This window comes from Tamandua tetradactyla, chromosome 10 (assembly GCF_023851605.1).
Source record: "Tamandua tetradactyla isolate mTamTet1 chromosome 10, mTamTet1.pri, whole genome shotgun sequence".
Taxonomy (NCBI): Eukaryota; Metazoa; Chordata; class Mammalia; order Pilosa; family Myrmecophagidae; genus Tamandua; species Tamandua tetradactyla.
The window spans coordinates 105,554,894-105,571,137 of record NC_135336.1 but is presented as its reverse complement, the minus strand read 5'-3'; the positions used below and the strand labels follow the sequence as shown (position 1 = coordinate 105,571,137).

Below are 16,244 nucleotides of genomic sequence, written 5' to 3'. Positions count from 1 at the left end.
TCAGAGTTGTAACTGTTATTTCTAAATTCTGAGATACTGAGCTATTTATACCTGATTGTTCCCTGAAACTTTGGGTATTTATGTGACAGCTGAGACTCAGAGCTATTGCTCTGAAGATTTGAAAGCCAGATTACCCCTTACAGCAACTGTTAAAAAAACTTGAAAAAGTGATCAGAATTTGACTAGAGATATGAATGAAGCTGATCTGGATAGGATTGAAGTAAATCAGAACACAGGGTAAAGGATGATATGGTCCATATTTTAAAACTCCAAACTCCTGAATGAGATGGAAGAGGGAGACATGTTTAGTTGGGGCAAAATTTGTATTTGGGCAGCACATTATCTAATTTAACTTGTACAGTCAGCTTACTTGAACACCATAATTACATGGAATCTTGAATAAGGCATGAGATCTTGTTGGTTTGTGCTAGTTAATGTGATGCCCCAATATATCCCAGAGTAATTTGGGCAGAGAATAAAGAAGTATGTGCAAAGTCTCCTTGGGAGACTGAGGAGAAAGGAGGAAATAGTCAACTTCTGCACCTGGGGAATTCCTAATATTCTCACAAGCAGTGGGGACAACCAATTCAATAGACTGAGCCCTTGATCTTGGGGTTTGTCCCTATGAAGCTTATTCCTGCAAAGGAGAAGCTAAGCCCACTTATAATTATGCCTAACAGTCACCCACCGAGAACCTCTTTAGTTGCAAGTAGGTTCACACCCACAGGAACACAGATTCACATTATGAACATGTCTTTGTTGGGGTGCACAATCAATCTACCACAGGGGGTTGCTCTTCAAGCCAGTAGGTTTTGTTGGAGGGCTTTAAACACACATATCAAAGATATCCTGTGTGCTCAATAATGCAACCAATGATTTGATCATGTACCCGAGAGAGAGAAAATAATAATAACTACCTCACAGGATGATTAGAAGGGTTAAATGACAGAATACCTGCAAAGCCCTTAGGCTCACAATTTATAAATGCTTTATAAGTGTTTGCTAATGAATATGATTTTTTAAATTAAGCATTTAAGAGGTCTTCACCTTGGATCCAATTTTATCTAACACTCTAAATGCAAATCGCAGCATAACCAAAAAATTTCTCCTTTGTGGTTTTTACTGAAGCTTTTTTGTGGCATTTTGGCAAAACTGGTCTTCTGCAGTGACTCTGGTCCCTAGTGTGGCTCCTGGGGCAGCATGGTCACTGCAGTCTCTCTGCCTGAGCTCTTGCTCCTACAATTTATGAGATGCTTCATGCAGCTGCTTTCTTTGAATGATTTAGATGGCCGAGGCTTGATTCCTTCCAAATGTGCGTGCACAGCCATGTGCAAAGTATTTTCCTATTGCCACCCCATGGAATCAAGTCTCCAAAGCCTAAAGGAGGTGGCGCTTTTGCCATGGGCTCCACTTTCCTCTCCGGATTAATTCAAAAGGCCAGGTGATGGTCTGGCCGCGGCAGGCCCCGTTTGTTGGCTTTGGGATGGATTATAAATTTTGGTGGCCTCATGTCCGTCAGCAAGAAGGCCGGAAGACATCTGTCTGCCATCAGCAAGAAGGAGGTGCTTACAGCTACCCGGGTGACTTACGGATTCTTAAGCTCCTGGGAGTGTGAAGGTTGGGATAAAAGGAAAAGGAGTACATTAAAGATGCTGGCGCTGTATTTTCCAGAGCCCGTCTTCATCCCTGTGTGAACTGATCCACAGCCCTGGATTTCATCAAATACATAATTCCTCAAAGTCAGCGCAGAAAGACAGCCTGACATCTTGCGCTCACTGACAATTAGGGCGCTGATCTGAGAAGCCTGCCCTGCGTCAGGTTGGAACGTCAGACAGACGTATTCAGAGAAAGTTCTGGCCTATAAATTGAAGCCAGTTCCCTTTTCCTGTATTTGTTTTGCAATGTACCCTTGGAAGAGAAGGTTGATGTAGGAGAGCCATAATTCTCCAAGGCACACCGCTTCAATTAAGAGATAGAGAAGCCCAGAGGGACCCAAAAGCTTCAAGAGGAGACAACCACAGATTAATGGACATTAAAGAATGCTGCCTCCAAAGAGGGGGATCGGCTGATTTATGTCTATTCCGAAAAGCATTTAACTCACGGACATTCCTTAATCATAGCATGATTACATGACCACTTTCATTTAGTGGAATGGGGTGGAAAGATCTGTTTATTTGGTCGAGCTTTAATAACTTAGCTCTTTATTACGATTCTCTTGGTTAAAGCATTTTTGTAAACTGAGAACAATTTCCATTTGGACCCCTGTCTTTCCCTTTTCTAGTCCCATATATATCTTCATGGGCCATTCTTCACATGTGAAACATTTTCTTCCATTGAGCCTGAAATTGACCAGGCTCTTTTTCCCCCATCCCAGGTGTATTTTACTGGAGGTGGTTTGAGAGAAATCGGTTCAGCCCTTTTGCTTATGGAAGGGGAAGGGGGAAATCAATGCATTCCTAGGCATAAGCTAAAATCATTCCTTATTATTTTCACCCATTTGTTTCATTCAAAGGACATTTATTTAGCACTTGCTCTCTGCCAGCTCTATGGCAGGGAAGAGCAATTTGGAAATGAGATATTTCTTTTTTTACATAGGCTGCTTGCAATCTAGTAGAGATGATAGACCAAAAAAAAAAGAAAAAAGAAAAAAATCAGTAACTAGGAAATGCTTCCAGAAAGAGAGGGCCCTTGAACTGAATATTGAAGGACCAACAAGAGTTCACTGAATGGATTGGGGTGGGTGTGGGGCCTCCAGCTTGAATCTGTGCAGGGACTCAGCTTATCCAACTTAACAGCCTGGTCTGGGTTTGGCAGGGCTGCTATGACAGATGCCTCACACTGGTTGGCTTAGGCAACAGGAATCTGTTGTCTCATAGTCGTGGGAGCCTAGAAGTCCAACATCAACATACTGGCAGGTTTGCTTCATCCTGGAGCATGTGGCACTCTGGCGACGGCTCACCAGCCATCCTTGGTGTACCTCGGCTCTCTGTCACGTGGTGATCACACTTTCCTCTGGCCTCTTACTTATTGCCCCCAAATTTGCTCTGCTTTTAAGGAAATCCAGTTATATGGATTAAGGCCTCGACCAAATAGAATCATCAAAGACCCTACTTACAAATGGGTTCCCACCAGCAGGACCAGGGATTAGGACTTGGCCATGTCTTTGGAGGATATGCTTCTTCCTACTACAGGCTGGTAGCAGGGCATGGCCGGAGCATGGGAGGATGCAGTACGAGGGGTGGGAAGCCAAGCTGCTGAGGCAGAGGGGACCAAAGGGCCTCACCTGCACATGTAGCCCATGTGGGATATGCTGCTCAGAACCCGATTCAGGAAAGGCCCTTGTTACCCTGCCATGGGGGTGTGCCTGCCCAACAGCCTCTTGCTGTTTTTTCTTCAGCGTCTACTCAGCTCTGGAGCCAAGGACACGGTCTTCTTGGGCTTGCCCCACTCAATGAAGACACCAGAAGGAGGCAGAAGGTCCCAGCCAATCCCAACCAATGTGGGACTCCCCACAGGCAATCTTTGGTCCAGGCCTCCCCGTTGGGCCTCCTTAGTCCCTTGGAACAAATATATCCTCCATGTTATTCCTATAAATTTCAGACATGCTGTGTCTATATGATTTTTATGGAATTGACTGGACAAGTCATTTTGATGGAATTGACTCATCATTTGAATCCAGTAACCAATCAACTTACAATTAACCACTTTTATTTTTCTTTTGTTTTTTCCTTCATTGAGTGGAATTATAGAGTTGAATTTATATTAGTATTTACAGACCTGAAGTTATGTTAGCATTATGAAGCTAATATTATGCATATTGGCATTACTAGTAGTAAACTACAAATAATATGGCATTTATAGCATAAGACAGTGAATTATTTTATTTCAAAAGCTTCCGGCTTTTAAACCATCTTCTTTTACTAAAAAAATTAGAAATCAAAGAGGAAGTGTTAAGTTATCCATTGGGGCTACAAAACAGCCCCAATTTTGAGAAGTAACTTCATTAATAAGTGCCCAAAGACGACAGAATTAGAAAACCTCCATTGTGTAACCTTAAGTGGAATAAATTCAGTCGAGGATCATCAATGAATGTAGAAGTACTCAGGCAAAGGAATCTGATACTCCACGGCCAGAGTTTTGCCCCATAAATGACTTGCTGGTCCCCAGCTGTTATAGTTTACAAGTTGCCAGAATGCAGTATATCAGAATCAGAAAGGCTTCTAAAAGGGGGAATTTATTAAGTTGCAAGACCACGGTTTAAGGCTGTGAAAATGTCCCACCTAAAACAAGGCTATAGAAATGTCCAATCTAAGGCATCCAGGGAAAGACACCTTGGTTCGAGAAGGCCAATAACATTCAGGGTTTCTCTTTTAACTGGAAAGGCACATGGCAAACGTGGCACCGTCTGCTAGCTTTCGCTTGCGGCTTCTTGTTTCATGAACCTCCCAGGGGCAGTTTCCTTCTTTATCTCCAAAGGTCTCTGGCTGCATGGGCTCTTTAGCTTTTTCCAAAATTTTGTTCCCTCTTAAAGGACTCCAGTAAGCAACCCCACCTTGAATGGGTGGAGACACACATCCATGGAAATCATGTAATCAAAAGTTACCACCCACAACTGGGTGGGTCAAATCTCCATGGGAACAATCAAAAAACTCCCAGCCAGCAATATGGATTGAGGATTAAATGACATGGCTTTTCTGGGGTCCACCACAGATTCAAACCAGCACATCAGCATAGAAAAGGAAGCTTTATAATGGAGAGAGAGAGCTGTGAGCTCCCTTTCCACCCATGGGCCCATTTTTGCACCCCCAAGATTGAGGTAGGCTGTCATTGATGGGATATAACATGAAGTGAACAGCATCAGCAGTGAAGCCTTCTTGGTTAAAAAAAAAAAAAAAAAGTTTTACCTGAATTAACCAATCCTTAAGATCTAACTTCCAGTGTACTAGAAGTAACAGAGAATAGAAGATTGCCTGTGAAAACAATAAATTCAATGTGTGCCTATGAAGAAATGCATTCTTAAATTTTAAAGGTTCTTCATGTATAATTTGTTCCATAAACCCATGATTTCTCTAATAAAGAAAAGGAAAAAAATTTTAAGATGCTTACCAACAGAAATAGTCATGTTAATGGTATCACTACTTTATTGTAGCAATGTCTGCCGTTGATTTTAAATTACAACAAAAGACAGATCATCATATATATGGCAAAATACTGACAATTGTTACATGTGGAACGTAAGTATAGGGTGGTTGTCATCCCATATTGTACATTTTTCTGTATGTTTGAACATTTTTACAATATAAGGTAAAAAAAAAAAGAGAGAATGGTAAAAGACAAACTTTTAAAAATGAAATCTTTTAGAGAATATGCAGACTTTTTACAGGTATTTTGGGGGCACATTAAGACGTGTTCTAAATCTTACTCCATGTTCCGGTGAGTGTGAAGAACTCATTTGTAAATAGAACCCTTTGATGATGTGCAATCAGTGAAGGTGTAGACTCATTTGTCAATAGGGTCTTCTAAAATCCTTTTTTGGTGTGGTCCAACTGGACCAGGGAGGGCTTTAATCCTGATTACTAAAGCTTTTTAGAGAGAAACCAGAGCTAGCCAGAAGTCAGTAACAGCCAGAGGGAGAACCCAGAAGAGTAGACCCAAAGAGAGAGAGTGCCAGGTCACCGGAGGCAGAGTCACCTAGGAGCCCCAAGGATTGCAGCAAGCCAGCTCCGAAACTCTAGACCTTGGGGGTGGGGGAAGCATAGACTTGCTGATGCCTTGATTTTGGACTTCTAGGCTCTGAAACCATGAGACAATAAATGCTTTGAATTTAAGCCAAGCCATTGTGTGATATTAGCCATAGCTGCCCGGCAAACTAAGACGTATTTTATTGACTCTGCATGGAAAGCCACGTATTCTTGGTCGCTTTATGAAAACAACGATATAACTGGCTTAGATTAGGAACAATTCAAGTCGGAAAAAATATAAGCAACTGTGCTATGTGAAATTAAAATTAAGTAAGGTTGTTTGATCAAAGGGCCTTTAAAACCTCCACCTATAACTCTTGAAACATAGAGCTCACACAGTGTAATGTGAGGGTTTGCTAATGTGGTTTTTGTATTACGTTCTTTGCCCACAAACACGGTCAGCGGTGTTCAGGGCAGCATTAAAATCTCCAAGAGAACATGTCCTCCGGTATTTGAAACACTTCCAAGGTTATGGGCCCCTGGTCTCAGAGCGGAGTGTAGGTTTGGAAGAGTCCCAGCGGGCAGAAGGAGGGAGATGCCTATGAAGGAGTGAACTGCAGGCTCAACCGCAATCTGAAAAGATGAAGCTTCTTGGAATGGAATGGAATGTCTCTTAGAGCTGAAGAAGCAGGTGCTCTGATTGATGTGCAAGGACCCTGCCAAATTCCATTCTCCAGACTGGAAATTCCAGGATAGTGCTGGTACCGGTGAGTGACATTTTCTTGGAATGTCACCAGGGGTTATAAAGTACTTTCCCCACTCCTATGTTTCTAAGGAATGAAGATTAAAGGTCACCATATAGAAAAGTTAAATGACAGAAAAACATCACTGTAGATTTAACTGGGAATAATCCACAAAGAATGGAGTCCGAACCTTCTCAAGCCCTTTTCTTAAGGACTCCCTCCCCCTTAATTGAAATAAGATATAGCCATGGAATTGCCAAGTTCAGCCTGTTCTGAAACACAACGGGCTTTATTTTACAAGTGTGCTCTTTATGATTCTGTCATCTGTAGCATACAGGGGCACCTTTTTTGCAATTCTGGTGCCGAAGCTCTTTGGGCTTATTATCCCAGGCTTTCACTGCCCTGGTTAGATTTGTTTTGCTCTGTTTGGGGGTTGCCTTGTAATTTCAGCCCTGGTATATCTGAATCTGTGCAGGGTTCTCCTGTGGGTTGTGTGTGTGGTTGCTGAATGAGCTCCTCACATATGGCAGAGGACCCCTGGGTGCATTCATGCAGCCTTCTAATTGAAGGTGATTGAACCCACAGTAAGTGGCACCCCGAGGCCCCACCTTCAGCAGAGTCTGAGCCTGGTGCTGTTTCCCCAGCTGCCAAGACCTGCTTCCCTCACCTTGGTCTCCATAGTGACCAGAGATTGAGGGGAGAGCTTGGTCTTCTTAGCACCACCACTGGCTGACTTAAGAGATTTATAACCATCCCTTATCCCATTATGTGGTAATAAATGAAAGTTGGTGTCATTTCTTATCAGCCTAAGAATTTTCAAGCCTGACTAAATTCCTTTTCTATACCCAGGAAATGCAAGAAATTCTTTGTTTTTTAAACAGATACTTTGGAAGACACTTTGACTTAGTGGTCAAAACTGGGGCTCCAACGTCAGAAACTTTGATTCAAATGTTCACTCGGCTACTTATTAATTGCATGACCTAGCAAACAACCTCATCTTTCCAAGCCTCAGTTCCTTCTCTCTAAAATAGGTCTAAGGATGGTACTAGCTTCATAAGATCTTTGATAGGAAATGAAGGAGACCATGTATGTAAGTTGCTCTATTCTTGAAATGTAGGAAGTGCTCATTAAATGATAGCTGTTAATATTTCAAAACAAACTTTTTTTTCTAATCTTGCACCTCTCTGCTCCAAGCCAAAACTGAGACTGTGGTTTACCAAATCACAGTTGGAGGGCACTTCAAAACAGAGTCTCCTAAGTACGTAGAGAAAATATGCTCTAAGAATTGGAGAAAAAATTATATTCTGGGTATCAAGACTGCATGTACTAAGCTTCAGAAGGCATATAGGCAAGAGTGTATATTATATATGGTTACAAAGTGTTGGGGCCAATTTAAGGCTGGTTGTTATACAGAAGCTTAACATATGGTTTTGAAATTTTGCAACTGGGGCAAATGATTTGTTTTATGAACTTTCCTCTCTCCCGATCATCCCCACCCAAACCACCACCATAGCAACAAAATCTTTAGAAGCAAAGAAATACTACTATGTGGTTAAAAGTATAACAGTTACATTTCTTTTTTTTTTTTTTTTTTTTTTTTTTTTAAAGGAAAGACAGAGAGAAGGAAGGAAGGATAGAAGGAAGGAAGAGAGGAAGAAAGGGAAACATCTTTTAAACATTTTCTTGTTTTATTGTATTTTGTTTCTCCGTTTTCGTTACATGGGCTGGGGCCGGGAATCGAACCGAGGTCCTCCGGCATAGCAGGCAAGCACTTTGCCCGCTGAGCCACCGCGGCCCGCCCACGTTTCTTAATGTATTTACTATCTAATCAGTCTCAATCTGTTTATTTTACATGAAGAATTCTACAAAAATCACTAAAATTAATGTGAATTTAGCACTTGCTCATTTTAGCACAATTCAGTTAAAATCAACTGTATTTCTATACACATATAATAAACTCTTGAAAATAGAATTATGAAAATCAGTACCATTTACAGTGGCATCAAAAAAAATCAAACACCAAGGAATAAATCTGGTGAAAGATGTATGCAAATTTTACATTAAAAAAACAAGAATTTCTGAAAGAAATTAAAGCAGCATAAATAAATGGAGGAATATTCCGTGTTCATCTATTGGAAAACTTAATATTGTTATACAATATCTATTTTACCCAACTTAGTTATTGATTCTATATCAAAATGCCAGTAGGCTTTTGTGAAGAAATAGATGAATGGGTTCTAAAATGTGTACGGAAATACAAAGGATCTAGAATATCCAAAACAATATTAAGAAAAGAGACACATATTTGGACTACAATGCCTGCTTTCAAGACCTGTTTTAAAGCCACAGTAGTCAAGACAGTGTGGTATTGGCAGAAAGATAGATATATAGATCAACTGAATGAAGTAAAGTCAGGCTATGGATCGAAATGTACACCGTCAATTGATTTTCGACAAAGATGTCAAAGTAATTCAATGAAGAAAGGGAAGTCTTTGTAATAAACATAGCTAGACCAACTGGATATGCTATAGCTATCAATGGAATACTATTTAGCAGTAAAAAGAAGAAACTACTGATGTATCTAACAATATGGATGAGAGTCCAAAACTAAATTATATCTAGCAAAAGAAACTAAACCCAAGAGAATTCATACAGTTTGATTCCATTTATAGGAAATCCAAATAAAGACAAAATAATCTTGATATAAATCTTGGAAAGTGATTGGCAAGAGAGCGGTTTGACTGGAAAGAACTCGAAAGAACTTTCTGGTGTGACCAAAATGTTGAATATCTTGTTTTGAATGTTGGTTATTAAAATATACACAATTCTGGGCAGCGCAACAGTTGCTTAGTTGCAGAATTCTCACCTGCCATGCCGGAGACCCGGGTTCAACTCCCGGAGCCAGCCCATGCTAAAAAGGAAAAAAAAAAAAGTATATACAATTCTCAAATCTTGTTGAACTGAACACTGAATATGTATATTTTTACTTATTTTAATTTTGTTTGAATTAAAATTTTAAAAATAATTAATGAGAATGATTATAGGAGGAAATATTTATCAGCAAGCTTTTCTCATATTTTATCTGTTTTACTTTCTACTACAATGCTTTTGAAAAGAATACACATATTATGATGGTATGGGGTATATTGCATGAATTCTTAAATCATAACCTTATTTGAAATTCTTAAAATTCTATTCATATGAAATTATTTTGAGCAATAAGTACACAACAGAATATAGAATTTGGGGGGAATAAAGTTTCTTAACTCACAAAAACACCTTTTCCATTTAACTTAACTGATAAGGCTGTGATCAAGTTCTTTTTGCATTCCTGATAAATGTCCTGAGAACACAGGGAATGAATGTCTTAAAAGGCAGAGGCTTTTAAGCATCCACCCAGCTCCTGCTGCTTCACTTCCCTCCCCTACTTTTCTCCCATGCCTTCACCCTTGGTTGCTGGTAGGAACAATATTAGAATATAAAAATCACAGTTAGTAAGAACAAACTGAGAAACAGACATTTCTGTCTCTCCTTAAGAATAAAAACGAAACCAACGTTACTCCTGTTTATTCTCTTTTTTTTTTTTTTTCACATGGGCAGGCACCGGGAATCAAATCCGGATCCTCTGGCATGGCAGGCAAGCATTCTTGCCTGCTGAGCCACCGTGGCCCACCCATTCCTGTTTATTCTTAAGAACACTTAGGGCTTGGACTGAAATTCTATAAAGGTTTCAGGCACTAAGTTTGCTTTCCTGGAACCTATAATTCATGGAGGGGTCCTAGGTCAGATAAATCCTGAAATCCAGAGGGACTAGCTTCTCCAAGATTATCAACTGATTACATCTCCCTATCCTTTAGTGTCGACAGTCCTTCTCAACATGAAAAAGTCAGAAGGGACATTGCCCAAAGATCCCTGCGGATTGGAAGAAGGATCAAAGGGGAAGGAGGAGATATAGCAGAGAACATGGGATTTAACAAACGAGTATGGCTGCTGAATCACTCTATTAATATCCCTTCTAGCCTATGGTGTTTTGGAGCTGCTAGAAGGAAAAACCCAAGATGGTGGAGTGGTAGCCCATGACAACTCTAGGATCTGTTCTGTAACTACTTGTTGAAGTGCTTTGAAAACTATTGCTTCTTTCTTTCTTTTCTTTGAATCTATTTAACAACAAAAAAAGTTTAAAAAAGAAACTAGAGCTATGTCTCCGTGTTTAATTTCTTATAGAATCCTCTTCACCATGTTCTCTTTTTATAAAATTAAAGTTTCTACTTTTGCAAATGAATCTAGGTCATTAATGCTGGTTTTGCAGGTTATTGCTGTCTCATTTGCCAGCAGGCAAAGTTCGGGAGCGCCTTTGTTTATTCCTTAGATCCAGCTACTCTGACTTCCCCTTAGATCTAGTTACTGTAGCTACTCTAACCTACCCTGATGCTTAGTGATGTCAAACGTTATAATCAGCCCATAATAATCAATAACATTAATTGAGCCTTTACTATATGCGAGGAGCTAGTCTGTGTAATGTACCTATATTAACTAATTTTCACTTCCATAATACCCCACAAGGCAGGACCATCAATATCCCCATTTTACAGGTAAGGAAACTGAGGTACGGGAAGGTCAAATAACAGGTATCTAGTCAGTGGCAGAGCTGGGGCTTGAGTCCAGAGAGACGGCCCCCAGAGCCATGTTCCTCACAACGATTTCATGCTACCTCCCGAATGCTTTGGCAAAGGGAAGGAACGAAACCCTAGACAGGTGCTGCTACTCTGTGTGGTATTTGATAACAAAGACAGTCAGGAGTGGGGACATTGTCCACAGGAAACACAATGTTTAGCGACACAGACACTCACAAACAAGCCTCCTGATTTCATGGATGAATTTTCTAGCACTGGTGATGAAGTCGGCCCACGTGTGTGGCTGGTTTTGCTGCCTGCCTAGGAGTAGAATGACTCCACTTGCTTTTGGAACATAAATGAGAGTGTCACCCACTATCCTCCTTGACCCTGGGAACGAGCCTCTCCGGAATTCCTTATTGGAGAACATAATGGCATTTCTATGGCGACTCATCCCAAGAACCCCACACGGTCCAGAAACTCATTGGATTTTATCTTTCATTTGGAAACTGGTCTTGTCATTAATCTACATGGAGACAAAGTCTACGTAACCCCAAATTATTATCCCAAGCCCATGTATTCAATAATTAAACGCATATACACAAGCCATCTCTTCCTGCAAAGTGAGTTAAGAATAGGAATATATTTTACTGACATGCTTATAGCATATGTGAATGTATATACACATATATATGCATAGTTTTTAGGCAGAGTCACCTAATAAAACAAACAGATGAATTAATCATTGACCACAACCTACTCATTAAGAAGTATAGATGGTTCTCGTTTAACAGCCACTCTTGACTAAATCACATCTCCAGGGAGATGATCTGATGACAGTTTCAAACATACAGTATTGAATAGGGACTACTCCACCTTTATGAAATGGGATTTTGATCAAAATGTGGCTTTTCTAGGGGGCATACTTCTTTTCAAACCAGCACAGTCCATTTGTGAGAGCTGCTATGCCCTTGGCACCTAAAACAGTGCTTTGCACATAATAAAGACGAAACAAACCATTGTAGAAAAAAAAAAAAAGAAGTATAGATGGTTCTCATTCTTTCCTTTCTTCCATCTTTAACTCCTTCTTTACCCTACTCCCAGCTAGTAGGGTGCTGACTCTAATTATATTTTAACCCTCCATGGTTGGTGGAGACTCAAACTTCAAAATAACATTAAGCTGACATAATCTACCAAACGACCAGTGCAACTCACCGTGTTGGCGCCTTCACAGCTGAATCTGATACATGTGACGGCTCTGCCAGGGTCACTCTTGAGCATCTTATTCAGCCGCTGGCCCAGGTGTCCCCCTTGACTTTCCCCCGGCTGGCTTGCTGCAGGCTGCCTCGGTGGCGTCTCCCCGCTTGGCCTCGCCACTGATCATGTCCTCCCAGCTGGGACTCCCTCCGCTCATCCTTTCCGCCGCTGCTGGACTGTCGGCTGGCGCCCGGCTCACTCCTGCACAGACGTCTTTCTGGCCTCCCAACAATTCCAGGCTTGCGGCACCCCCAGTTTCAGCTGCGAATACTGCCCTTTCAGTACAGGCCACCCCAGCTCTGTCCACTCTAAAAAGAGACCAGTGTCTGTCTCGGGCCTCGCTTAAAGGGTCACTCTTCTCCTAACAAAAGGCCAATCGAGTGCTGAGATGGTTTCGCTGACGTCTCTCTCGGCTCAGATGACCTGTTTTCTTAGGCCTCATTGTTGCTGGTCACCGCTGGTGCCTCTTGGCGTTCAGACTCAGAAGAAAGCCAGGACTGAGTGTGGCATTAGGAAACAGGAAAAACAAGGGCGTGAAGAGGGCACCATGGAAGAAATACACGCCACAGAAGGTCCAGTAGTGAGGGGAAGGGAGAGTCTGGGAGGGGGCAGGCCAGTGGGTGAAGCCTTCCAAGGAGGCAAGGAGAAGAACACCTGGGAAGTGACTCCTTAAAGAAAGAATGCCAGGAAAAGACAGCAAGACCAGTAAAAAAAAAATCAGACTTAAAGATTAGAGTTGAGATGGCTTTTTTTGCTGGGAAAATGGAGGAGAAAAGAAACTTCCTCTGTGTTCCTTCTTCCTCCAGACCCAAATCCAGGCAGGTAATATGGTCTTCACTGTTCAGCTGAAGTCTGGGGTCTAGAAAAGGCTGGGTATCTTGTACGTTGTGAGGTCACATGTGATTTTAGAGCTCGAGTAAGGCTCAGTGTGCTCATCCTTGTCATTGTCCATTCTTACTTTGCGGAGTCTATCCTCCAATTTAACTCAAGGTTGACCAACAATATAGTCCATCCTGGGCACCAGGGAGAGTGGGCAGGGCAGACCAGGAAGCACATCAGCCTTGGAGGTGGACAGGCCTGGGTCTGTGTTCCAGCTCTGCTATTTATTAACTGTGTGACCTTGGATGAGTGCCATATGCTCTCTGAAATTCTGTTTTGATCTTTAAACTGAGATTGGACACACTTGCAGAACGAATAAAAGAACACGTGTAAAGTTGACTAGTGCTCAGTGAGTATAAATGGCCCCAGTTCTCCCTGTTCTCTGCACCCACACCTTTGCAATGCAACATGGCAGGCAGATCCATCAGAAAGTGGAATTTATTTCTCCATCTTTTGATCTGGGCATGGCCATGTGGTTTACTTTGGCCAAATGGACATTAGACAATGTGACCCAAGCAGAGATCTGAAAGGTGCATGCATCAGGGTTTGTCCCCTCTTGTAGCTGGGAATCCTTCAGCCACCATGTACAGGTTCAAGCTAGCCTCCTGGAGAGATCAGAGCCCATGTGGAGAGGGCCTTCAGCTATTTCAGCCAACCCAGACATACCAGCCTTGCACCTGAGGTCACAGACACATGTGAGAAGCCATCTTACATTACCCAGGCGAGCCAGCTCAGACCAGAAAAATTACTTAATTACTCCACAAAATCATGAGAAATCATATTTTTTTTCCTGTTTTTAAGCCATGAAGATTTGGAGTGGTTTGTTACACAGCAAAAGCTAAATGGTACAGCAACCAAGAGCTTGTCACAACAACCAACATTTATCAAGACTGATCTATTGAGATCCAGGTTCTCTGCCTGGGACTTCCTAGTCTACCAGGTCGTCTCCCTGGGGCCCAGGACAGAGTTTTATACACCATATACACAATAGGGGGCCGGTGAATATCATCATTTTTACTTTGTCTGAATCCAGAAAGCTTAAAGGGATACTTGAAAGTAATCAAGTAGCATCAATTAAAAAGTAGGTGTGAAAGAGGAAAAGCAAAAGAGTAGGAAAGTTAAAATTAAGCTAAGTTCACAGTAAAAAAACGAAAGCAAACATAAACACTAGATAATGGTTGTGGGTAGGAAACCGGTTTACTTGAAGCTTTTCACACCCAACAGCCAAAGAGAACCCTAGACAATTCATGTCCTTAAACTCAGGGGAAACAGAACAACCCAGTAGCCAGTGCTAAGTCCAGACAGGGTTACCACCGGCGTTCTCATAAAAGGGACATTTTGCGATGTGACAATATCCTCAATCCTTCCCTTATAGTAGAAACAATAGTACATTTCAAAAGTTGCCTCTGACAACCATTCTAACAGTTGGTCAGTGTTCTAGTCTGCTAGCTACGGGAATGCAATATACCAGAAAGAGAATGGCTTTTAAAGAGGGGAATTTAATAAGTTGCTAGTTTACAGTTCTAAGGCCAAGAAAATGTCCCAATTACAACAAGTCTATAGAAATGTCCGATCTAAGGCATCCAGGGAAAGACACCTTGGTTCAAGAAGGCCGATGAAGTCCAGGGTTTCTCTCTCAAGTGAGAAGGCACATGGCGAACACACTCAGTTTCTCTCTCATCTGGAAAGGCACATGGTGAACACAGTCAGGGTTCCTCTCTCATCTGGAAGGGCATATGGTGGACACGGCGTCATCTGCTAGCTTCTCCTGGCTTCCTGTTTCATGAAGCTCCCCGGGAGGCATTTTTCTTCTTCATCTCCAAAGGTTGCTGGCTGGTGGACTCTGCTTCTCGTGGCTATGTCATTCTGCTCTGCTCTCTCTGAATCTCTTTCATTCTCCAAAATGTTTCATCTTTTATAGGACTCAAGAAAGTAATCAAGACCCACCCAAATGGGTGGAAGCATGTCATCACCTAATCCAGTTTAACAACCACTCTTGATTAAATCACATCTCCTGGGAGATGATCCAATTACAGATTCAAACATATAGTGTTGAACAGGGATTATTCTGCCTTCACAAAATGAGATTTTGATTAAAACATGGCTTTTCTAGGGGACATACATCCTTTCCAACCAGCACAATCAGCGAAACGAGGCTGGAGAGAACAGTGACTTTCTCATATTTTCTTCTTAGTCTTATTACAAGATGAAAGAGGCACCCACATGGTGTGGTTATCAGCCTCTTGACCAGTCTGACCACTAGAATGGCTCCATTTTTTTGGACATCAAAGGATTTTTATTATCAAGAATTTTTCCATTAAAGTGCAGCAGCAGGTGAGAGCCAGTAAAGGTGAGACTGGCCTGGGCTCAGCCTACGGAGGACCCCAGAGGGCAGAGGGTGAGAAGCTTCTGGATGAGAGTTACGTTTCTCTCGTTTTACATTTTAGGCAGAGATACAGCTTGGCCATCCAGGATCTTTCTCCTTGTATACTGGACATGTTTAGGGTGACTTCTCCCCACAGCCCCGCCTTCAGGATGGAAACTGACTAAAAGTCCTCAGTAGACAGCCACACGCATCTTTCAGCAAGGGATCTACCCCTTCCCGGTCTTGGCTGGCAGCCCGTAGACTGGTTGGTGACCTACGACCTATGGCCGGCACAGAAGGATGCACCCCAGGCAGTTAGGTTCCCTGTCCTCCCCAAAAGGAAAGGAGAAGATGGGTCAGTGGGTGGGTGGGTGGGGCGTGTCACCAAGTGGCGTCAGGCCAGGGACCCGCATGGTTCAAGCACAGACCAAAACTACACCCAAATGGAAACTATGGAAACACAGAAGAAGCCAGAAAAGCATAACAGTAACAGAGTCAACAGGCTGAAGGGACAAAAGCCAAGGATCCTGTCCCTAAAATTGCCTTGATGTCTGAGCTCCTTCCAGGGCCACCTCCCTGAATCTGAATTCTCACAACAAACGCCTGGTTCCCCCAAAGTGTGAAGGTCCATTCTTTGGGCCAACTATCCAAGAGAGGAGACTAAACTGGCACGTGTCTCCACTCACTGCGATGCATTCGATGCATT

At 42.1% G+C, this 16,244-nt stretch overlaps 1 long non-coding RNA gene across 1 annotated transcript in view; it reads right to left on the bottom strand.

Moving 5' to 3' along the window:
- LOC143648110 (uncharacterized) overlaps positions 1–12,738 on the bottom strand; it is a 91,408-nt gene extending 78,670 nt beyond the window's left edge. Inside the window, exon 1 of the long non-coding RNA XR_013158372.1 lies at positions 12,253–12,738. This is a non-coding gene — a long non-coding RNA (uncharacterized LOC143648110). The remainder of the gene's footprint in view (positions 1–12,252) is intronic.
- Between the last annotated feature and the right edge of the window lie 3,506 nt (positions 12,739–16,244).